The sequence below is a fragment of the Phascolarctos cinereus genome, unplaced genomic scaffold (assembly GCF_003287225.1).
Source record: "Phascolarctos cinereus isolate Bilbo 61053 unplaced genomic scaffold, phaCin_HiC Scaffold_726;HRSCAF=1367, whole genome shotgun sequence".
Taxonomy (NCBI): Eukaryota; Metazoa; Chordata; class Mammalia; order Diprotodontia; family Phascolarctidae; genus Phascolarctos; species Phascolarctos cinereus.
Genome location: NW_027556098.1, coordinates 90,854,640 through 90,881,397, shown reverse-complemented (window position 1 = coordinate 90,881,397; position 26,758 = coordinate 90,854,640).

Here is a 26,758-nt window from a genome sequence, read left to right as displayed (position 1 = left end):
TTTTCGTCAGGAATGAATGAAAGTCAAAATAGCCACTTTTTTTATCTTCTTTAGCATTAGACTCCGTTTTGTAGAGCAAGTTGTTATTGCCATTTGGGGTTAAGTGACTTGACCAGGGTCACACAGCTAGTAAGTGTCAAATATCTGGTCTGCGGCAGGATTTGAACTTAGGGCCTCCTCACTCCAGGGCTGGTGCTCTATCCTCTGCACCACGTAGCTGCCCCCTTGTTTATGGTTTTCAAAATATTCTGTGATTCTTATCTCTCCTCTTTTCATGGTCATATTTTTCAAAAAATGGATTCCCTACTTGATTTTTTTAGTCTTTTGCTTTGTTCTAATATTTCTTTATGGCTCATGAAATTATTCCTCTACTCTATTTTTCAGGAATTCTACTTTGGGATAAGATTTTTCAACCTTCTCTTCTACCATATTTATTATTTTTAATTTTTTTTTCTTCTAAAGAACTCTTATCTTATTTTCTAATTTCAATGTTTCTTCTCAGAAAGAAGGTTCAGTTCAGAACAAGATCCAACATCTGCTCAAACAATACTCTCAGAATAAAGCTAATTTCTCCAACACCCTTCAGATAAATACTATTCTGGAACCATAATGGGACCAAATCAGCTTTCAGGAATCAATTTTTAGCACTTTTTGAAAACTTACATCTTTAAATACCATTACATCCGGATATTAGGTTCTGTCATGTAGGTGGATGGAGTGCTGGACTGGAATCAGGAAGTTATGAATTCAGATCTGTCGTCAAAATTTATTAGCTGTGTGATTCTGGGTAAGTCACTTCTATCTACTGCAGTTTACTCAACTATATGATAGAGATTAATAATATCATGAGTTTATGTCCCAAGTTGTTGTAAGGAAAAATGAAATAATGTTTATAAAGTGATTAGCACAGTACCTGGCATGTAGTGGGTGAAAAATAAATGTGCATTCCTTCTTTTAAAACTTTTTTTTCTTGTATTCCTTCTTCAGCAACTTAAATGGAATCTGATCTGAGGGTTATGACATACAGTTTCACACAGATCTTAGAGTAGTGAGACCTTAAAAAAAAGAAATGGCAATTAAGATAAGATCTCTGTGGAACTATTTTAAAAGTAGACAGGCTAATAATTTTTATGAATTAGAGGAAAAGTAGGACTAAAGACTTTGCTCTCTTGGGTCCTCAGAAATTAAAGGAAACAAAATACTAACAAATTGATTTATAATATAAAACAGTTTATATTGATAAAACAGTTTCATTTAGTGGTGACAGGAGGGGTAGTGGAGATAAGGAGTACTATTCCTGGAACTGGAAACAATGAGTTCAAATCTTAGTTCAAATTCTTACTAGATACATAACTTTAGGCAAATTATTTTATATCTAAGCCTATCTGGCTTTCGGGAATTTATGAAGCAACTTTAGAAATGGAAATTATTATCATCATCATCATAAACAGCATCATCACTATAATTTGTATTATTACAACATATATTATTATATACCTTTTAAAGAGACAGCATGGTATAGTAGAGAGGGTCCCCAAATTCAAGTTCTATATTAACACAATAACCCTGAGCAAGTCATGCGACCTCTCTTCCTTGTAGGCAACACTCTAAAACATTAAGTTGCAGGAAAGGTGCCAACTTACGTTGGTAGAAAGAATGAAATCACAGGTCCAATCTCTAACCTTGTTATTCCTATATTATTAGGTCATGTGTTATTGGTTCTTTGTGTATTATAACTAATGGGTTTAATCATTACCTCAGCAATACTGTACACATTTTACCACACAAAGGTCCAGCTTTTGTGTGTTTTTAAAAACAGTGATTGATTTCCTCCTGTGACTTTTAACTTATAATTTATCTAAAAGTTTTTAGCAGCTTTGTTGAAGATAATTCCAAGATGACAATGTTTCAATAGGATTCAGCCCCAGATTTAGTTTGATCTAGATCAGAAACATATGATTAACTCATTTCATGAAAAGAAATGTCACATCTGGGGAAATGTTTTAACAGTTATATCTGGAAGATAAACTAAACAATTTTCAGAGATAAGAGTGCTATCCTCCTATCATTGTTCTATTTTGTCAATGAAGACAAGATTATCCACTCTCACACAATCTTATGCTTGGATTTAGAGTGCTAAGAGCCTTGGAAATCATTTAATCAAGCTTCTCTTGATGTCTATCCACTTAATACAATGAAGAAATAGCAGTTGTTTAAAGAATGTAGAGGAAAACCTATTTTTTCTTAGGTGGGTTCTTTATGGAGGATTGATGAGAAGAAAGGACAGAATCACTTTGGGCAGTGCTCCATGGAAGATTGATAGGAGGCCATCAGCAAAGATAACAAAGGATGGGATATAGTTGTGGTCTATGATCTGCTTTTATGGAGAGAATATTCACTTCAGTAATATCATGGATCCAAAGAAGTATTGAAGGAATAAATACTGTCCAGTTGGCAAAGCCTTCATACATGTCTCCATAGCCATCATAATTTGATGGAACTAGTAACCTCTTCCATTCATTTTTGTCAAGTATGCTACAGAAAATGAAGCCCATTAATGGCACCCATTCCCATTTTTTGCTGGTTGCAAAGGGATTTGGCAATTTTTTTTTATCAAGAATATTAGAGAAATTCCTGAAACTACCTTTTCCACCTTTGCAGGCAACCACACAACTATCAGAGCATAATGCCAAACTTTGGTAGAATATGTTACAAAGTATTGCCAGAATTTCATTCTATTTTAAATCATTACCTTTGTATGTCTACTATCAGAACCTGATTTCCAGCAATATATTTATTGCAAGATATCAGCATCTCTCAAAATAAGTCAGCTTCTAAAGAGTGTATTGGCTTCTTAAACTTGAAGAGAAGCAAAACTAATTTGTGTGTGTGTGTGTGTGTGTGTGTGTGTGTGTGTGCACCCGCACGCTCACAATACAAGCTCAGCTCCTCCAGTGGTTATGACTTTTTGATGATTAAAGTTTCCTTATGCTGGAAAATGAGTCTTTAGGAAGACTTCATTTGCTACTACAAAGTTGGACTAGCACTTACTGATAGATTGATATGTGTCTATATTTTATCATTGTCCAGTTTTTGTAATTAGATTTTGAAAAATAAAAAGTCAGATGCAGGGAAAGCAGAGGAAATAATTTTACTTTTATTATTGTTATTTTCATGCTTCTGTAGACATAACAGGGAGGGAAGCCATTCATAGTTTTCAACAGCAATTTCATTAGGAAAAATAACAGTTTTGCTGGGATTTATAATAACTTGTAATCATGCCAGTTGATGAAATTAATGTTTTCTTTCTTCTGGAAACTTTGTGTTTTCATTTTGAGGACAGAATTTGGCTTTAAAAAATTATGTACTTTTTTAGCATTTGTAAAAGAAGCTAATCTTCCACAAACTAATACTTGAAACTATTCTCCCTCCTTCCTCGAGAAGGTCATTGTTAAGCCGTTTCTTCATGTTAAACCTTTATACCAGGGACTAACAAAAACTATTTAAGTGGTCAGGATGCTGCCATGTAACAAAAAAATAATGTAGTTGCCACTGGCTTAATACATACACAAAATGGTTTTAATGCTTGGACACTCAATTAATTAATTAATTAAACCAGGACTCTTATTATTGTCATACAGAACATGTTATAAGGTTCCAAGGGTTTCAGAGAATGGAAAAAATTAAAAAAAATACTAATTCTAGAGTTAGATGACCTGGGTACAGATGCCACTTCTGATGCTTACTACCTGTGTGACTTTAGACAAGTTATATATCCTGTGACCCTAACTGCTAGAGTTAAGGGATCCATGAGTATGAAATTTGGCAAGTATTGACATATTTTTGATGAAGTGATGGTTTTATGGATTGGTCCCCTTTTTTTTTCCTTTATAAAGGTGATGGGGAGAAATATGAAGGAAATTTGGGTGATGTAAAACCAAAACCCATAAACATTTATCTGATTTTTTAAAAAATCCAAAGAAATAAAATAAAAAATATTGATTTTATATATATAATATGTATATATATATAGTATATAAAATATACATTATATATGCACATATATATAACATTGGTTAGTGCTCTTTTTTTATAGTTATCTGAGACAGTAACATGCTGGGACAGATTACTGAAATTTATACCACATAAATTACATTTTTAAGGGTGGGGAAAATGTGGGCCTGAAAGAGCATAGTAGAATTTTCGGTTGAAATTTAGCACCCACCATGATGGCTCAGTTACTAGAGAGCTGGCACACAGTAATAAGTGTGAACCCACACCAAGGCTTGGTGACTTGGGGAGCTGACTTGGCTTGTGATGAATGCTACATACATGAATACATATTCATACACATACACATATATATGTATATATACATACATACACTACATATGTATGTATCTCACCCATTGAGAAGGCCATAAAAGAAAAAATGTCATACCCATTGCATATAAAGTCAAGCAAAAAATATTTCCAAATGAGCCAGATTGCAAAAGAAAAAAAATGCAAGAAAAAAGTAAAAGAAATTTGCTTCAATCTTCACTCAGAGTTCATCAGTTCTCTTTCTGGAGGTTGATAACATTTTTCCTCATGAGTCCTTTGAAATTGTAGATCACTTCATTGACCAATGTAGCTAAGTCCTTCATAGTGTGTTGTTACAATATTGCTGTTACCATGTACACCATTCTCCTAGTTCTGCCCACTTCAATTTGAAATCAGTTCATAAGTTTTCCCAAGTTTTTTCTGAAAACATTTGCTTCGTCTTTTCTCAAAGGAATATAGGATTCCATCAAAATAATATACCAAAATTTGTTCAGTCATTCCCCAATTTTTCAATTCTTTGCCACCACAGAAAGAACAGCTATAAATATTATTGTATACATATGTCCTTTGACTTTTTCTTTGGTCTCTTTGGGGGTATAGATCTAATAGTGAGTGATATGGCTAGGTCAAAGGCTATGCACAGTTTTATAACCTTTTGGGCATCATTCCAAATTGTTCTGCAAGATGGTTGGACCAATTTACATCGCTACCAACAATACATTAGTGTATCTATTTTTCTATATCCCCTCCAGCATTTGTCATTTTCATTTTCTGCCATAGTAGTCAATCTGATGATTATGAGGTAGTATCTGAGGGTTGTTTTAGTTTCAGTTTCTTTAATTATCAGTGATTTAGGGCATTTATATAACCATTGACAGCTTTGATATCTTTTTTTTTCTGAAAACTTCATACAGCTTGACAATCTATCAATTGGCAATAGCTATTATTTTATTTTGGCTCAGATCACCATACATTTGAGAAATAAGACATTTATCAGAGAAGCTTGCTGCAACTACCCCCTTCAATTTCTTGCTTTCCTTCTTTTTTTTTTTTTGCTTTTGCTTTTCTTTGTGGAAATTTTTAAAAATTTCATTTATTCAAAATATATACATGCTTCTTTGTTTTTGTCACAATACCTTCCCTTACCATAGATCTGAGAAGTAATATTTTCCATGCTTCCATTTTCCCTAATTATGTCAAAATTATGTACCCATTTTGACCTTATCTTTGTATGCAATGTGAGATATATATATAGATAGATAGATAGATAGATAGATATAGATATAGATGTAGATATAGATATAGATATAGATATGCAGATATATATATACATATATAGATATATAGATATATAGATATATGTTATGCCTAATCTAGTTAATTGATTAACCATTCTACTTCTTATCTAGTATAAGGTTCTTTATGATGATTACCTTTTTGTAGTTCTCTTGTCTGAGATGATACTACTAAGTTGCCTTTATTTTTTTTCCCATTGATTCTCTTGATATTCTTGACTTTTTATTCCTCTAGATACGCGCGTGTGCACACACACACATATGTATGTGTGTGTGTGTATATATATATATGTATATATATATATATATATATATATATACATATATATGTTTTCATAATTATTTGGTATTATGAGAGCAATATTGAAAGTATTTTGTATTCTACTATGGACTCTTTGAAGGAATATATAATAAAGAGGAAAATACTCTAAAGCGAGGTTGATGCCACTGTTGCACTGAGTGAGCAGCCTGAAACTGCAATGGAGCCTACCTATGGAGAGTACCCACAGTATTCTAAGTCTTGAAGACTTCCCTGGGGAAAGTAAAGGCCTGTAACCCCTGTTCCCAAAGTCCATTGGTAAGGAACTCTCTCCTTATTGCAGAGGCCCAGTGTGAGGGGAGAGGCAGAGTTGGTAAGAGACAAGAGTGCTCCAGCCTTTGCCAGTACTCCCCTTCTTTTTTAAGGACTCTTCAAGTGGGATTCCCCCTTAGGGACTTTGTAGGCAAGAGTCTTCTTCAAACACAGATTCCAGTTGACTTCCAGCTTCAAGAGAAAAGATGAAAGAGGACAACCCCTCTTCAGGTTGCTGAGGGAAAAGAATTGGGAAAGACATGAAAAGTATGATAGTCTTCATTATGTCCGTATCCTCAGCTTGGTATTCTAGAGATTTTGGGGAGTTTTCCCTTCGGTTTGAGATCTAGGACCCTCTGTCTTGGTTGAGCTCTGTTATCTTACTTCCAATGGGAGGGTTCCTTCAGTCTATGTTGTCTAGTATATATTCTTCTTTGTATACCTTCTCTGATTTCTATTTTACTACAATTTGGACAACATGGTTTCCTTGATATTCACTAGATGTATTCCTTGTGGAACTGGTATTGGAAGGAAAGAAGTCAAATCTTGGATATAAAGCTGGGGGACCTTCTTTCCTCCTGGCCAAAAAATAATGAAACAGTGATGAAAAGTTAGAATACAAACGTATCCTTTAGGATATATATATATATATATATATTTCTAACCTGTTAACTTCCTCTATGTAAGAACAGCAAAGTGGTGGTCTCCAGACCTGCTTCTTATTTCTTTTCCTGGCAGAAATGAAAGTCTCCCTTGGAAAAGAGTTGGAGCAAAAGAGGCTAGATGTATCTTTTCCCCTCCTTCAAGCTACACAAGAATAGGTCCCTTGCCATATGAGGGCCTCTCTACACATATCAAGCCCATGCCTTACTTTTATCCCTATAAGCCTACGTAAGAGAAAAAGGAAGGTTTCCTGTCCTGAGTGATTATTGGGTTAGGTGTAAGTCCTTTCATATTTTGTTGTTAATGTTGTTATCTTAAATAAAGTTTATATTACATATATATAATATATATATATATACATATATATACACACACACACATACACATACATATATATAAGTATACATATATATGTATGTATACATATATGCATGTGCATGTATCTATGTATGCATGTGTGCATATATATGTGCATATATACATATGTATGTATGTGTGCATGCATGCATATATGTATAAATTAATTGTCTCATTAGCCTGATTGTTTGCATCAAAGCTCAGGGCTACTCCTACAAACCCCAACTTTTTTTTTCTAGTTATTGCTATTAAGACCTAGATAAAGGCCAAATTTTGATTTTCCTAAAGGAAACTCTGTATCAAATGAAAGACAAATAGATTTTAGAGGGAATCCCTAAAGTTTAAACTGGGTCAGATATGACCAGAGTTCCACTAATGGGCCATGTGTTAAAATCAGATAATTGAAAATTTGCTTATGTTTAAAAGCCATCTGTATATGGATGTGTTTGATGCTTCTATTTGTGCTTGCTTTCTGTATGAATCATAAATTACTGGGTTATGGAGATGAAGTATCTAATGCTCTGATTAAAGAAATAAAAAAGGAGTCTCAAACATTGTGTCCAAAACAGTAAAGAGGGGGAAAAAATAATGGATGTTAAGTGCCATACATTAGGACTCTTGTCACCTTATTGAGTGTAATTTCTAAATATTCTTCATAAGAATTTTCAGTATTGTAAACAATATTTTATATCAGATCATCTTGAAAGGTCAAGTGATTTATTTTCTAACTTTGTGCTAAAAGCAAATATAGATGGTGATAAAGATAGACCACTTAGGCAAATATTAAGCAAGATACAGATAAACACAAATCAGGCATACAAGACAACCATACCTCTGAGAGCTTAGTGAAAAGTGGTGCACTTGAAGCCCCTAGAAATTTTGATACTCATAGCCAAGTACTGTGGTGATATAGGTATGCCCAAGGTTTAGACTGTTAGTAATTTTCTTTTTTTAAATTTATTTTGTTAATTTATTTTGATTGATCAATAATCACTTCCATGTGCTTTAGTGTTTAAAATTTTTTCTCCCCCTTCTTCTCCACCATCCTCCCCAAGATGGTGCACAATCTGATATAGGCTATGCATTTACATTGCTATTAAACATATTTTCACATTAGTGAAGTTGCAAGTAAAAATTAAAACCAATAGGAGGAACCATAAGAAACATGAAACAAAACTCAACAGAAGAGAAAAAGAAAAAGAAAAGATAGCCATTCAACTTCCACAGTTGTTTCTTTGGATGTGGATAGCATTTTCCATCACTAAGCATCACTCTTTTTCAAATGTGTTTCCTGTAAACAGCATATTGTAGGATTGTGGTTTTTAATCCATTCTGATATCCACTTCCATTTTATGGGACAGTTCATCCCATTCACATTCACGGTTATGATTACTATCTGTATCTTCTTCTCCATCCTTTCTTCCCCCTGTTTATGCTTTTCTTTCACCTTTCTCCTTCCCCCCCACTAGTGTTTTGCTTTTGACCACCACCTCCTTCAGTCTCTCTTCCCTTCTATTATCACTTTCCCTTTTCTTCCCCTTTGCCCTTACTGCTTCTTCCCTCCCTTCTATCCCCCTCCATTTTCTTTTCCCTTTTCCCTCCTACTGCCTATGGGGCAGGTTAGATTTCTGTACCTAATTGATCATGTTATTCCCTTCTTGAGCCAAATCTGATGAGAGTAAGGTTCAAAGAATGCTCACCCCCCTCCCTTCTTTCCCTCTTCTGTAATAGCATTTTCTGTCTTTTCCTGTAATGTAATTTACCCTTGTCTTCCTCTTTCTTTCTCAGTACATTTTCTAAGATCAGACTAATCCACTTACTTGGATCCATTTAACCCACTTGATTAGTTTTTTTTTTTTATTACATCAAAGTCAACTAATTTCCACCCCCTTTATGTATACTCCTTTAACATGGTGTAATAACAATACAGTTCTCAAGAGTTGCAAGTGTCACCTTCCCTTGTAGGGATGTAAACAGTCCCCCCTTATTAAGAACATTTTGTATCTTTCTGTCCCATTTACCTTTTTATGTCTTTCTTGAATCTTGTACTTGAAGATCAATTTTTTGTTGAGCTCTGGTCTTTTTATCAGGAAGGTTTGGAATTCCCCTATTTCATTGAATATCTGTCTCCTCCCTTGAAAAATCATGCTCATTTTTGCAGGGTAGTTGATCCTTGGCTGCAATCCAAGCTCATAAATATCATGTTCCATGTCCTGTGGTCTTTTAATGTAGAAGCTGCAACGTCCTGTGTAATCCTGACTGTGGTTCCATGATATTTAAATTGTTTCTTTCTGGCTGCTTGTAGCACCTTCTCTTTCATCTGGTAATTTTGGAATTTTGCTATTATATTCCTTGGTGTTGTCAATTTGGGATCTCTTTCAGGCGATGAGCGGTGGATTCTTTCTATGGTTATTTTACTTTCTGGTTCTAGGACTTCAGGGCAATTTTCCTTTATGATATCATGAAAGATACTCTCCAGGCTCTTTTTTTTCATCATGATTTTCAGGTAGTCCAGTGATTTTTAAATTGTCTCTCCTGGATTGATTTTCCAGGTCGGTTGTTTTACCGATGAGGTTATTTTATGTTTTCATCTATTTTTTCATTTTTTTTGTTTCTGTTTGACTGACTCTTGCTCTCTCATAGAGTCATTAGTTTCCATTTGTCCAATTCTGGTTTTTAACAGATTGTTTTCTTCTGTTAGGTTTTTATTTTATTTTATTTTATTTAGGCAATTGGGGTTAAGTGACTTGCCCAGGGTCACACAGCTAGTAAGTGTCTAGTGTTTGGTCTGAGGCTGGATTTGAACTCAGGTCCTCCTGATTTCAGGGCCAGTGCTCTATGCACTGTGCCACCTAGCTGCCCCCTTCTGTTAGTTTTTGTACGTCTTTCTCCAATTGGTCAATAGTATTTTTAAGGGATTTGTTTTCTTCAATGTACTTTTTTCCAGATTGCCAATTGTGTTTATTAGGGACTTGTTTTCTTCAGTGTACTTTTTTTCCAATTGGCCAATTGTATTTTTTAAGGACTCTTGTAAGTCTCTCATCAGACTTTTAAAATCCTTCTTGTGCTCTTATAAGAAGGCTTTTTGGGCTTCAGACCAGTTCATATTCCCTTTTGATGTTGCAGATGTGGGTTTGTTGACAATGTTGTCCTCTTCAGAATTTCTGTCTTGATCTTCACTCTTCTCATAACATGAATCTGTGGTATGTTTCTTTTTACTCATGGTTTCTTTATTCCCTGGCCTTTAAAGAGATTAAGCTCTCCTGCTGGGGAACAGAGGGCACTGACCCAAGTTTCTTGTGTTGGGAGCCTAGGTCTTGGTCACTGGCTTTGTGTGCTGAGGCCTCTTATGTTGGCAATTGGAGGCTGTAGGGTTCTGGCGACTTACCTTGTGTTGGGCTGGAATCAGCAAGGCTGGAACTTTCAGGCAATTCTAGGTTGCCTGCTTTTCCTTTCCTTTAGCTTTCTTCAGCTCCTTTTAGATGGATGCTGCAGGGTGTTTATCTGCCTGGGGCCCATTGCAATGCTGCCTCCCTCATTTGTGCTAATGCTCTGAGAGATTCCTTTGCAGTAGAGTACCGGGGCACCTGGTGGTTTTCTGAGCTGGTTTCCACCAGTTCTCCTGCCCTCACTGAGGCACTCAGAGGTCCAGGTGTTGGTGCTTGCCTGCTCTACCACCTGGGCTTCAGGATCTCCTCCTGGTTGACAGTTGGAGGCAGTAGGGTTCTGGCAGCTTACCTGGTGTTGGTTTGGAATCAGCAAGTCTGGGACTTTAGGAAGACTCTAGGTTGCTTTCTTCAGCTCCTTTCAGATGAATGCTACAGGGTGCTTTTCTGCCTGGGGTCCTTTGTAGTGCTGCTTCTCTTATTTTTGCTGAGGCACTGGGAGACCTGTTTACTGGGCTGCTGCACTGCTGTTCCACATCTTTCTTCTAGTTCAGTTGTTCCAGGGTATTCTTTTTTTTTTTTTTTCTGGGGTGATGTTTGCTGGGTTTTCAGAGGTTGATAGGGGAGGTTGAGAGTGACTACCTTTTTACTCCGCCATCTTGGGTCCCAGGAAGCGGAAGTCCCTGTTAGTAATTTTCAGAACTTGACTCTCATGCACATGTTATCTATATCTCCCAGACTCATATTATCTGCAAACTTGATAGCATGCCATCTATGACTTCATATAATTCATTGAGAAGAACGCTAAAACTGCCATGGCCAAGGACAAATGCTAAGGTACTACACTTGCAAATTTCCTCCAATTTGGAAATGATCCACCAGTGATCTGTTTAGGTTTAGTCATTTCCCCAACTCTGAATCCACCTAAGTATCTTATCATAAAGCTGAGACCTCTCCATTTGACCCACAAGAATAGACAAAAAGCCTTTGTTGAACATTCCATTGAAATTCACCTATATCAATCTAGGATGATAAAGTAATCCCAAGTCTTAGTGATCCCTGCTTCCTATCCTAAATGTCCTTAGATTTATGATCAGTCTTTTGCAGTGTCAGGTACAACAGAGGAGTCCCAGTCTCTGATAGTATAAAGGTAATGAGCAGCAGAAATGATTCCAAGGAAAGCAAGTGCTAATTTCTTTGTGAGAACTTGAGAATCAACTACTGAAAAGCCCATGGTAATATCCCTAGGGTAATAATGAAGAGTTAGCTACTTTTATATGAAGCAGAAAAATTGCACTATTAGCATTGCCTTAATGTGGCTAGATGTCTTGTTTTTGCTAAACAACATCCTAGATTTCAACTATTTTTCCATCCCCTATAGGACCATGCTTCAGATGGTGTTCTTGCCCCAACTTCCTTGTGACACTGTCCTTTTTAAGAAGCATGATGGTGCACTGGGGGAAAATATAAATGAATCTGGAAACAATGGACCTGGATCTGTGTACAAATCCCACCTCTGAAACCTATTATTTCCCTAATTTCAGGTAAGTGAATTAGTCTCTTTAGATAACAGTTTACTCATCTGTAAAATGAGAGGAGTGTACTAGAAGCCTCTAAAGTTTCTTCCAGGTCCTAATATTTTTTCTATGATTCTGCATTAGCTTGTTCAAAATCAGGTTCATTATGCATTCAATGAGGTTCCGTGGCATAGGACACTTGTTTTAGGAAATGTTAATGTTGTGTCTAAACATGCTTAGTAGCAATTATGATCAAATAAAATCTTAGCCACATACAAGATCATTTACCTTTTCCCTCTGTACCCTGACCCTAAGTCATGCTGTTTATCCCAATACAGTTTTAGCATTAATGGCAGCAAGTTTGATTTTTTAAAAAAAAGAAACTATTTTATTTATTCATCTAAAGCTACTTAGAACTTTGGAATGCAAATATATCCACAAATAAGTCATTTTAATTCCACCCACAAGCCTCTGCTAGGTCATACCATATTGATTTACTACATCAAAAAATTTCATTACAGGCCTTCAAGTGAAGTCTGTATGATAATTTGTCAGAGATAGGATGTATGCTTTTGTGAGATTGAGCTAGATGATCTTCAAAGTCTTTTCCAACTCTGATGTTTCTGGGATAAGCTGTATGTTATTAAATCCTTCCTTTCTTCCCTTCCATTCCTTAGTCCCCTTTTCATTTACCTTCCTTCTTCCCTTCCTTCCTTTCTTTCTTAGACTGTGACCCTAATTCACCCAGACTAGAAGTTCAGCATCCATTCAAAACCAATGAACTACTGATTGGAATGGATACTTTGTCCCTCTCTGTTCCCAACCTGGGCTGGTTCTCATCTCTTTAGGCAGTTTGGTACACCCCCTCCTCTCCTCTCTATCATTCCAAGCAATATCAGAGGCTCATTCAGTTGCTGCTGGATATAGTGCAGTTAGTTACACAATCACATTTAGCTCAGAACTTCCAACTGACTATGTAATAAAATATAAATTCCTCCTCCTGACATCCAAAGCCCTCCACAATTTGGCTTCAGTGTTTCTTTCTAGTCTTGTACTTGCCTTTGTTGTTATTCAGTTGTTTCAGTCATGTCTGGCTCTTGGTGACCCCATGTGAGGTTCTTTTGGCAATTCTACTGGGATGAACTGTAATTTCCTTCTCCATCTCATTTTACAGATGAGGAACTGAGGAAGAGTTAAGTGACTTGCCCAGGGTCACACAACTAGTAAGTGTCTGAGCTCAGATTTAAACTTAGGAAGGTGAGTCTTCTTGATTCCAGTCTCAGCATTCTGTCCACTATGCCACCTAGCTACATGCTAACCTTTTCATATCTTTAATTTCTAGCTAAATAGGATTCCTTTTCCTTTCTCATTCTCCCATCCCTCTCACCTGGAATGCATCTTTTTCTCTTCCCCCATGTCAATCCATGTTGGTATGTTGAAGTGTCCACCATCTTTTAAAGCCCAATTCAGGGTTCACCTCTTTTTTAATATTTTTTCCTGAATGGGATCTCTCCCTCCTCAAATTTCCATAGTACTTTCCCCTGGAACACTCTTTAACAGCTATATCATTCTCTCTTTTATTATAATATTGCATATCATAATTATATCCTTCTCTGTCTCTATTTACCACCACTTGAATGATAGGCTCATTGAAAAAAGTGAAAACTTCATAGCTGCCTTTGTATCCCTAGCACCTTCCCTAATTTCTTGCATTCAATAATCAATAATATTTATTGACTGAATTAAAGTTTTGCCGGTGCAGTAAATTGTCCTTACCTGGAACAGACCATTTAATCCTCCAACATGAGTGGATCTTCCCACTCTATGCTAGGACTATGAATTATACAGGGTTTCTTTGGCAACTTTGGGTTATAACAGTTCACCAATTTCAGAATATTTGTTATCTGTTAATTTTCTTTTCTTTATATAAAATTTATTTTCCTGTGGTATGAAGTTCCTGGTTGCAAAATGGAGAGTTGATACAACCTAGACTGACTAATAAAGCCCTTTACAAATTTCCAGGTAGGAATATGAAACTGTAGAAGTACAATGCCCAATAAGAGTAATCTGGGCCTTTCATTCCATGGGCATCTCTGACAAAGGTTTGTGAATTAGTTTATATCTACTCTTAAGGTCACTATAACTACAAGATGCCAGTATCTTTCAATGGATATTATACAAAGATGCATATTACCAATATATTTGCATTTATAAATTTATTAAAAGGCAATTGCTTTTTCTTTCCACTACTATTTAATTTTGTTTTAGAAATGCTAGGTGTTCCAATAAGGGAACATAATCAAAGTTATAAACATTCATCAACAAAGTGACAAAGCTAGATATGTGTGTGTGTGTGTGTGTGTGTGTATATGTATACACACATACATACATGCACCTATATTCAATTGACATGGTAATGCAGTTTAAAAACTACAGATAATCTTTTAAGAAAATGATTTGAGATGAGTAATACAAGGTGAAAGGATTTAAAAATAAATCTGTGAAAATCAGCATTTCTATACAGTACTAACCAAATCCAAGAGGACACAATAAATAAGCAAAATTCCAGTCAAAATAACTACAAATTGCACAGATGATCTGCAGATCAGGCTACCCAAAACAATACGTGATTCCTATAAATATAAATCTAGACTAGCTTTTATGGAGGTAATGAAGGACAAATAATTGGAAAAATACTCACTATCCTTGGTTGATTCCTGCCAATCTAACAAATATTACTATTACTTAGATCAAGTGTATCATAATAGTATTATTGTAGTTGTTGCTCATGTTCCTGCTATTCTTTTTGCTGCTGTTGTCATTTTTGTCACGGAATCCTTTGGCAGTCTGGTGAAGCATAAGGATCCCTTATCAGAATAAGGTGTTTAATGTGTAGTGAAATATGTGGAATTATAAAAAAAAAACATTTTATTAAAATAAAGTCATTAAAAAAACATTGTTTAAAAGTTCATGGTCCTAAATTTATTAATTTAGAAATTTAGTGATATAGCAATCAATTTACCAGTGGAATACTTTTTTGAACTAAACAGAGTAAAAGCAAAATGTATTTGAAACGACAATAATGCCTAGAATACCAATGCAAATAATGAGAAAATGTATGAAGGGAGAATAAAATAACTAGACATTAAGTTACCTTAAAAACAATATTCATCAAACTTTTTTGATACTGGTTAAGAAACATAAAAATAGCTCAGGGGTAAGAAGTCAATGATGAAGAAGCTGAAATAATCTAAAATAGTAGTTTGATAAACTGTTTGATAAATCACAGAGTATACATTAGTGAGGGAAGGACTACAGATTTGATAAGATCTGCTGCAAGCTAGAAAGAAGTTTGGCAGAAATTAGGATCACACCATCTTGTCCCATATGCTAAAATAATCTCCAAATGGATATACCCCCTACAAATCAAAGACATACTATTAAAAATAAAAATTATAACAGAACATGATCAGTTAGCTCTTATAGCTACAGATGGGTAAAAATTCTTCACCATGAAAAGGAAAGAGGAAAGCATGAAAGAGGAAATGCAGAATTTTAATATAAATTATTGCACAAAATCAATAAAGACAAAATTAGAGGAGAAATGATAGAGTGGCAAAATATTTACATCAAATGTTTTTGAAAGGGGTAAGTATTGAAAAATCTGATAGCTAAAATGTAAAGGAAACTCATCCAAATACGTAATGTCAAGTACCATTACTGTTGAGGGCCACCTCTGAAGTGTCAGAGGATGCAGGCCAGTCCAGGTTTTACCTGCAGATTTCCTGTATCTGATGGCTGTCTAAGTCAGGAATGTGGGCTCTCCGTTTTTAAACGGAATTTGACCCATTTTTCTACATCTATCATCCCTTCCTGCGGGAAACCAAGGATGGCATTTTTCCATTGTATCTACGAATTCAATCAACTGTCCAGAAGTAATCAACAATCCCCTGTCTTTTACTAATGATTTTAACACTTTCAAATAATATTCTCTGTCTCTCTTTTCTGCTGATGAGCTCTGCCCCATCTCAACTGATTATATTTTCTTATACTCACACTCAACCTGTGTAACTTCACCTTCACTGTAAACCGAATATAACAAGTACTTCAATTCAAAGTGAAAATAAAACACCCACACTGATCTCTGTCTCTAATCCCGCTAAACTTGGTGAACTAAAACTAAACGAGAAAAAATTATCACCCTTACCTTAGTCGTTGTCTTCTGTGCAACTACCGGAGCACTGCTTTTCAGGGCTGTTGGCCAAACAGCCCAGATTTTCCAGGGGAAACGACTCTTTCAGGCTCTCTGCCCCTGATAGGGTCCCAGTTCATGTTCCCGTTCGGGTGCCACTTTCCACAAGCTCCTGCGTCCGTGGTCGTCTTTATATTCCGGTCGAGTATGAAGAGAGAAAGAAACACGCGGGCCAGGTGGAAGGTGTAAAGGACAGACTGTTTATTAATCTGAGGGTCAGGGGTTTTATATCTTTATTCATGGGAACATCACACTAAGTAGCAAAAGCGAAGTATCAACAATTATTTTTCTGATGGGGACAGTAACCAGGGGAGTCACCCTGACCTGTTTCTTACTTCCCTGTTATCCTCAAGGTCCTGCTGTTCTCAAGAGACGGATCAGGGGGTTTGGGGAGCCAACATTCCTGAATTCACCCAGCCATCGGATAGAGGAAATCTCCATGGAAAACCTGGACAGGCCTGCATCCTCTGACTCTTCAGAGCTGGCCCTCAACACATTCCCTAATAGATGAGATCAAAAATGTCCCTATGAAACTTACTCCAAATCACTACTGACAAGATAGTGAACATTAAAACAAAGTTGAAGTTTTATCTCACAATATGAAAAATGTCTTGTGTGAAAAATTATGGGAGCAATCAGTTTTGGAGGGTTGTGGGAAAACTGACAACTAATATACAGCTAGTAAAGTTGTGAAATTGAATGTCTGTTCTGGATTTCGACTTGGAATTAATGAAGAAAAGTCACTAAAACATCCACACCCTTTGACTCAGCAATGTCTCTACTAGGCAGAGACCCCAAGAAAATTGGAAACAGAAACAAAGATACGACTACACTAAAATATACACAACAGCACTCTTTAGAGTGGAAAAGGGTGGGGGGAGGGGATGAATGAGATTTGCATAGATGAGAGACTGGTTTTTAAAACAATATTATACAAATTTAAAATTTGTGGGCTGTAAGAAATGATGACATAAGGAATTTAGAGAATTATGGGGAGATATCTATGGACATCTGCAAAGTGAAAAGATGGAACCAAAGGAACAATAAGCACAGTAATTATAAAAAGTGGAAAGATCATTAAGTGAAACTTGAACTCTAAGTAAATAAGAAAAGCCACTGAGGGTTCTGAAGAAGTGAAAATGAAACACACTTCCTGCTTTACTGTAAAAAGTTAAAGAATTGCAAGAATTGAAGATTGTATACATTTGCAGAAAAGGTACCCAATGTCTTTCTTTGTTTTTCTTTTCACAAGAGAGGTATCAATCTATAGGTAGAAGTGGGAAGCAAAATGATTGCGATATAAAACAAAAGGCATTAATTAAACTTTTTAAATACTATCTATGTGCTGGTCCACTGCATGTTCTGACCTTAAAGCTAAGACTATGTGTCAAGAAAGATGAACTTAATGGTTAACAAATTCAGATGTGCATTTTCACTCAGCCTTCCCCCTAGATAGTTTCCATTAGAACCTACCCTACCACTAGTTCCTTTCTTTATTCAGCAGGTTTTAATCAACAGGTTAATGATATAATGTTTCATTATGAGTCACATGGCTGAAGTTTAATTATTTTTTTATCTAATACTGCATAGTTGACCACTATGTGACCTAAAATAGTATTTTTTTCCTTCTTCCTTCACTATTGAAATCATTTACAATATATTATTAACAATTTTAAACTAGACAAGCTTGAAAACAAAGTATGGAAAAGTATAATTTGAGATTGTTTAATCTGAAAAAAAAGACATTAAAAGGAAGAATGTATATTTTTCCAAGCATCATTTTGTGATTTCTGCAATGTAAGGAAATAACACATGAAACTATTTTATAATAGTTGAACCAATCAGTTCTCTCCATTGGTATTTTTTGCTCTTAAAAATTGCAAGTAATTTGTCATGTATAGGGAGACATAGAATATTTAGCAGATATATATTCAGATGCCTCCTACAAGATGTTCCTCTTAGTTTGGTAAGAGATATGATAAACCCTAGAGGTCTTTCTATTTCATCTTCTCCTTTAAATTAAAAACCAACTATAAAGGAATTGTTCTTCTCTCCACCCTCTCCAAAACATTGATGGCAATAGATGAAGTCAATATTTTGAAAAACATGAAATAAAGCACAATAGCATTAGATGGACTGGTGACAGAATGGTGACAGAAACCTGTTTTCCCAAACTTATTGGGAATGGGGATGGTGTTTTTCGTGTGGTCCTCAAATGTTTTCCTTTCTCTATAACAGATTGTGTAGCATGCTGTAGTGGAAAGATGCTAGATTTAGAGTCAATAGGCTGGAGCTCTAATCTTGGTTCTATAATTTACTTCTTGGGTAGCAAGTCACTTCTCTCCTTTATTTTCAGTTTTTCCCAATCTACTAACTCCTTCTCTGCTGTCAACAAAAAATCACATCTATATATCCCAGCTTATTTTCTCCTGAGCTCCAATACAATATCACCAGCTATCTATTAGACATTTTAAACTGGACTTCCTATAGGCATCATAAATGCAGCATGTCCAAAATCTAACATATTTTCACTGCACAACCCACCTCTTCCTTACTTTCTATATCTGCTGAAGGCAGGCACCACCACCACCACTGTACTAGATACCCATATTTGCACAGATCATCCCCAATTCTTTCCTCTTTCTTGTCCTCTCCCACATCAAAATAATTGTTAAGTCTTGTCGCCAGGACACTAACCTGGTTCAAACCTTCATCACCTTTTGCTTGTACTGCTGCAACAACTTCCTTATTAGACCCCCTGACTCTTTATATCTCCCCTCTCCAATTCTTCTTCTACATCCATGCAAAATAGATCTATTCCAAGGCTTGAAACCTGAATGTCATCCTTGAATCCTTACTCTATCTTACCTTCCATATTAAATTTGTTTGCCAAGTCTTGTTGATTCTACATTCTCAGCATCTTTTACATCTGCTCACTGCTCTCTTGTGACATTACCAACACCCTGATGTAGGCCTTTATCTCCTCCTGCCAGGACTATTGCAATGATCCTTTTGTTGGTCTCCATGTTCCCTTCATGTGATCTTCCTAATGTCCAAATCTAACCATTGTAAACCCTCCTCATTCAATAAATTCCAGCCACTCATCTAGCACCAAGTATAAAATATTCAGTTTAGCATTCAAAGGCCTTCATAACTTGGCCCCTTCCTACCTTTCAATGTTCTTATACCTTACTCCCTCCACCTCCATATACACTTTAATCCAGTGGCACTGCTGTCTTTCCCGGTCCCCAGACAAGATATTCAATCACCCAAATACCTTCTATTTTCACTGATTGTCTCCATACCTGAAATGCTCTGCCTTCTCATCTCTGCCTCCCAGTTTGTCTGGATTCCTTCAAGCCTCAGTTAAAATTCCACCTTCCACGAGAAGCCTTTCCTTGATCCTCACTTAATTCTAGTGCCCTTCCTCAGTGGGTTATCTTTAATCTATTCTTCATTTATCTTGTTAGTATGTGATTGTTTGCATGTCATCTCCCCCATTCACTGTGAGTGCCTTGAGAGCTGTTTGGCCTTTGGCCTTTGTTTTTATCCCCAACACTTACTACATTACTGAGGGATGAGTTCAGGGTACACCTCAAGAATGTTCAGTTGCCACCTGAAATGATGGAATATAGACATGTGGATTCTATTATCCTGAAAGAAATTCACTCAGATGACTATCCAAGTTAAAGAAAGGCATTTATTGAGGTAATGGGTGAGGCAGACAGGAGTGCTTGAGGCAGATGGAGCAAGGAGGATGCAGGATATGAGATATGAGATAAGATGCAGGATGTGACCAGCCAAAAAAGTGATCAAAGAAGACTATGCATTCAAGCCCCCCGCTGTGCACTTACCTGTGTGCTTTTGTTGAGGTTTAGGGGCTTATGGGTGCTGGGATCTCAAAATAGCAACAAGCAGGTGCTGCCCAAATTGTTCAACCTAAGCCTTCTTTTAGCCAAAAATAAAGTTTATTAAATATGTGCCATATTGGCCAGACTCTTAAGAAATCTGAACATTTGTGACAAGCAGGCTAGATTGAATCTAAGCCATGGGCCAGATTGAATCTCAGCCCCTGAATGGAGATAAGATGGATCTTATCTACAGTAAGACTGTGGGAGGGATCTAGGAGTGGCCAGTAGTTTGGGGTGACTGGAAGAGGGATCTAGGGAGGATCTTGATGGGAGAGGCCAGTAGGCTGGGGTGACTAAAGGTCGAAACCCTGGACCAAGAGAATGGGGTCTAGATAGGATCAAGGGTGGGAAGTAGCCAGAGGTGATCTGGAGGTAATAGAAAACAAAGCATTGGGCTAGGTAAGGGTAGCAGAGAATTGGGAGTAGGCAATAATGAAAGGCCAGTTGATAGGATTATAATTGCAGGTGCCAGAGACTTAATTGATCAAGCGGGAAAATTTCAAGGAGAGTTCAAGGTGGGGTTTTCCAGGGCCCATAGACAAGTTCTTTTGGGGTAAGGTGCAAAGATCTTGGCTTGGACCCATACCCTATCACTTTCACAAATCACCCCCAGTTCCAGAACAACTCTTCTCCTCCCCTTTCCTATTCTCTTTGCTTATTATCTGTATGAAAAAGGCACCTCTAGACTACCTGATATCCCAGGCATTTTGGGGCCATGCTTGCTCCTCCCATTTTCTTGTGCTTCTTCCCCCTATTCCATAAAATTGGATTTAAACCAGACACCTTACCCCAATAACTGCCTTTACCTCTGACGGGAAGCAGGACAGCTTTGGCGTGTGATCTGAATAAATTCCTTTCTTTAAGTTAGAGACTAACTGAGTGAATTATTTCAGGATGCTAGAACCCACACATCTATTCCACATCATTTCAGGTGGCACCCAATATTCTTGGCATGCGCCCTGATCTCATTGTTTCTGGTGATGCCGTATGGACTTTTTTTTTTTTTGGCTGGGACTTAATTTGGTAAGATTTCTCTTTTCACAGTTGGGGCTCCCCAACAGCTGGCCAGAAGGTTTGGGGGTACAATAGGGGCTTGAATGCCATTTTAAAGGGGCTCAATGCCCATTTCTGGAGACTCCCTTAACATAAGTGACATCTTGTTCAGGAAGCCTCAGGCTTATACCTTCCCTGCCATGGGACCCTGCCGTGGGAAGTGATTCAGTGACCCCAAAAGAAGTACTAAGCTTAAGTAAAAGTTTTCTTGTGGTGGAATTCCCTAGTAACCAAATAGGCTACAAGGGGTACAAAGGAGGATCAGTGCTCATATTTTGTTGCCCTAGAGAACACTAGCTTTGGACTTTTCCTAGGGATTCCCCCTCTAGGTTACTTGCTCCAATAGTGGGACAAGCTTGGTAAGAAATTTGGTCTCCAAGACTTGAAGAAAAGGCACTTAGCAATAAGTCCTGGCCTCAATTTAATCTAGAGGACTGAGAAAAGTGATTTGTGAAGGGGATTTCTAAACAGGCATCTCCAAGCCTTTGTTCCTCTCCCTTTCTCTGCCATTACCTATGCACTTTGTTTCATTTTCTTCCTGCTAGGCCTCTTCCTGCAAAAGGGGATATGATATGCAGCTTGAAGTTCCCAGGAGGACAGGAATGGAGAGCTAGAGTGCCTAGGGCAGCTCTTCATCTGATAAGTCTGAAAGGTGAAAGAGACAGGGAACTCAACTCTTTAAGACAATAGAGGAAATTATACCGTAAAATTCTCTTATTGTAAAATTTGAGTGACCATTGTGAGTCAGAAATGGTGTTAGACTAGCAATTTTTAATTTGACTTTTGTTGCCTATGAATTGGGCTTTTAAAAGGATGTAATAGCAAATTTTCTATTGAAAATTTTGGCTATTGTGGAAATGTAATGTGGTTTAAATGGGTTTGTTTCAAGTTTCAAATATGTAATATTGTTTCAACTTGGTAAACTTTTGTATTAGTTCAGAAAGTATGGGGTTTACATCAGTCCAGAGAAAAAGGTTACTCAGAGTTGGGATTTGTCACCATTTGTCTGTAAAAAAAAAAAAAAGAAAGAAAAGAAAAAAAAGAAAAGAAAAAGGAAAATAAAAGAAAAAAAAGAAAAAGAGGGAAATATGTGAACTTATGGATAATAATCTCTTCTTTTAAAGTGCTAAGCCAGAATGAAATTATTTTCATAACTTCTAGTGATACATTTAAAGATAAAGGGAAGAAAAGATACTGAAAAAAAAATTTAAAGGCCAGGTAAACCTTGTTATTGTGATAAGGCTAGTTTAATTGGGTATGTCCTTGGCTTGTAAAAACTGAAAATCCTCATTACAATCCTCATGTCTTTTTGACTAGAGTATATAGGTAACTTGGACCTTTGTGGTAAATAGGAATTCAGTTTGTTACAGTACTTTGGGATTTGTGATACTTAAAAGATATTTTACATCAACTTATTTTTGAGAAATTGCAATCTTTAAAGTTTCCAACTAATTTAATTCATGAAAATTTAGTGATAATTCATTTTAAAATCAGGGTAAATTGTAAGCTGTTTTTATGAAAGGGAAATATTTTACAGAGAAATGTTTTGCAAAATCTTTTGTGTGATTTTTAGAAGGCTTACTAAATTTCCATTTGCAAGCTTATTTGTAATAATTTGATATTGATAACAATCATGTCCAAACCTACTCTGAATTTTCCAAGTTTCATTCCTAGGTTTGTTGTGTCCTTGGATCAGCCTTAAAAGGGTGCTTTCAGAGAATAAGAGTCATTGCTTGGTGCTTCAGGTACCATAAGAAAGAGCACTGGTTTTGTGGATGTCAGTCTGCAAGTTTCGATGCCCCACTGTAAGTTTTTAAGGGGTGAATGTAGAAATGAAAAGTTAGAACAGTTAAAAATATCTTAACTGATTCTGGAAGTTTTGAGATTCATCATTAAGGAGTTTTCAAATATCTTTTTACAATCCTGTCACTCCCTTCCCCTTTAACTTCCCCTGAATCAAGGGGGTATCTCAGTGCAAGGACTGCAAATAGCCCCATATTTTCCAGTTAACCCCTCTCATCCCAGATCAGACAAGGGGAAGAGAGTTTCACCCTTCCCCTCCCCACCTGCAAATTCACCCTCTCCCACCTGGTGAAATGAAGGCGTGCAGAGGGGCAGCAGCTACAATGTGGGTCTCACAGGTAAAGGCCCTGGGCCCTGGGCCCTGGGGTACCCTGCAACCATGGGGAGAGAGGAAGGGGGACTGGTCAAGGCAGTACAAGGTAGTAAAGAAGCCAGCCAGTCTTTGAACTTGGTAATTCCATCCTTCTTTCAATAATCTTTATACGATCTGGAAATACAATTGATGTCATCTGAAGTTTATTGTTACAGTTAAACAATTTGGCTATCACATATGAAAATTGTAAGATTGTCAGTTATTGTTTTAATGCTAAAACCTAAAACTCATAGCTTGTTTGGGTTATGGAGTTTCTAAACAATGAACTTGGCTTGCTGAGAATTTTCAAGTACGTAGAAATAATTTATAGTGATTTGCTTTTACTGGAGGAAAAATTTCAATTTGAGATGCGAATCCTAGTAAATTTTTGATTAGTGAAACTTGCCAGCTAAGGTAAAAGCCCTTGGGACTGTAACTGATTTTATTTTGAGTTATCCTGATGCATCTTACTAATCCATCAATAATCAATAGCCAGTAATCCACCATCTGAGAGAAATGCCACAAGCTACTCAGAAAGAATGTGGTACAGGTGGAGGTCTACATGTTCCCCATCTTGTTCTTTTGAAAAGTAGTGTTTCTCACCTGATTATTCCTGAGTCTGACTATGAGGTTGGAAAATTGTGGTGTTTTATTCTGCCATACTTAGTGCAGTCATGTCCCTGCTTTTTCATTTTATAGCAGATTTTTATAATCAGAGAAAGTGGTTAATAAAAAGCACAACACAAATATGTGAAATCTTGCTGTTTTCAATCTGAATGTATAGTCATTCCATATCCCTAACAACTGGGTAGATTAGTACCCATAGTCATGTGAAATATTAAATCCTGTGAATAGAACATTCTTTCTGAATAATATGAGAATAATTAGACAAAGGGAATAGAAGTTGGTGAAACAAAGGTAAAAACACAATGTTGAATCATTATCCCATAGACTAAGGCTGGGATACATCTGAGATATTATAATAAAATGTGTGTTTTAGATCTGAACTATTCAGTCTAAGATTACATTCCTTTCTATATCCGAAACCACTTAGTAAATGAATATTTGGTCTAGTCATCTGCCTGTTAGTAGATATATGGCAGTATGGAATAAGGTCCTTAAACATTTCAAAATAATTGGGTATTGGTACAACTGATTAAAGGACCTAGCTGTTATTCTATTAATTACTGAAACTAAATCAGAAACATTTTCAGTTTGGTTCAGGGCAAGAGAATTTCAGTGCAATCAAATTTCTTAGAGGGAGGTAACTTATGGAATATTTTTACATTAATGGAAAAGTCAATTTCATTTAAAGTTTATTACTATTGTGGAAATAATACCCGCTTATACTGTGTGTCCTGTGGTACAAACATGTTTTATTTTAAACAACTTACTGATATGTGCTATTTTGGAATTAATTACTTACATACCCTCTTAAGTCTCTTATTATAATTGAAGTAAAGTCAGCCTCTTACAAGCAAACTTATCTGTATAACTGTTGAACTCAAGGGTCAAAAGCTACTTGCAAAAGTTTTGTTATTTATATTCACATGTATACGGTTAGATCTGCAATAGAGTCTCCTAAAGGAATGGTAATGAGTGGAAACTTTTGAGAAAATAACAAGATCAGATAATATCATGGGGCTTTTGGTTTATTTCTTTGTTTTCCTCTGTTCTGACATCACTTCTAATGTTCCTTCTATTTGGGCCCTGCATATTAAACTTGCTTGTCAGATTTTTGTCTCCTAGACTATCAGCTGTCCACCTGCAGATGGTAATTCAACAAGGATACCTGTGCCACACTCTCCTCATTCCCTAGACACTGCTTCAGCCTCATTTTACTCTTCTGTCCACCCTCACTCAGGCAGGGACAGCTCTAAACACCTTTCCAGCAGGAAGTAGCTCCAGAAGAAGAGACCTTCATCTATCTCAGGAAAGCATTTGGGTAGATATTTCTCGAGGGGATAATGATTAGGTGAGGCAGACAGGAGTGCTTGAGGCAGATGGGGCAAGCAAGATGCTGGATGCGAGATATGAGATAAGATGCAGGATGTGACCACTCAGAAAAGTGATCAGAGAAGACTATGCATTGAAGCCCCCCATCATGGACTTACCTGTGTACTTTCACAAAGCACCACCAATTCCAGAATCACTCATCCCCTCCCCTTTCCTATTCTCTTTGCTTATCTATATGATAAAGGCACCTATGAACTACCTGATATCCCAGGCATTTCAGAGCCATACTTGCTCCTCCCATTCTCTTATCCCCCTTTCCCTTATTCCATAAAATTGCGTTTATTTATATTCACTAGAAAATGGGGTTGAGTGACTTGCCCAGAGTCACACAGCTAATAAGTGTTAATGACTGAGGCTGAACTTGAACTCAGGTCTTCCTGACTCCAGGGCCAGTGCTCTATTCACTGGGCCACCTAGCTGCCCCCTAATTTTTTTTTTTTGCTATTTATTTTTAGTTTTCAACATTCACTTCCACAAGATTTTGAGTTCCAAATTTTCTTCCCCTGACTTCAAAACAGCATGCATTCTGAATATCCCTTCCGCAAATCTGCCCTCCCTTCTATCTCTCCCCACCCCTTTTCTTATCTCCTTCCCCTTCTATTTTCCTGTAGGGCAGGATAGATTTCTATATACCATTGCCTATATATCTTATTTCCCAGTTGCATGTGAAAACAATTTTTAACATTTGTTTTTAAAACTTTGAGTTCCAAATTTTCTCCCTTCCTCCTTCCCCACCAACACTCATTGAAAAGGCCATCAACTCAATAAAGGTTATACATGTGCAGTACTGAAAAACACTTCCTTAATAGTCATGTTGTGAAAAACTAACTATATTTCCCTTCATCCTATCTCCCCCATTTATTCTATTCTCTTTTTTGACCCTGCCCCTTCTCTGAAATGTTTGCTTCTGATTACACCCTCCCCCAACCTGCCCTCCCCTCTATCATCCTCAAGCTCTCTTATCCCCTTCTCCCCTATTTTCCTGTAGGGTAAGGTAAATTCCCATGTTCAATTCAGTGTGTATGTTATTTCTTCCATAAGCCAAATCCAATAAGAATAAGATTCACTCATTCCCTTTCACCTTCCCTTACTTCCCCTCCACTGTAAAAGCCTTTTCTTGTCTGTTTTATGTGAGATAATTTACCCTATTCTCCCTCTTACTTTCTCATTTTCCCAGTATAATCCTCTCTTACCCCTTAATTTTATTGTCCAGATATCAGCCATTCATCTTCAACTCACCCTGTGCCCTCTATCTATCT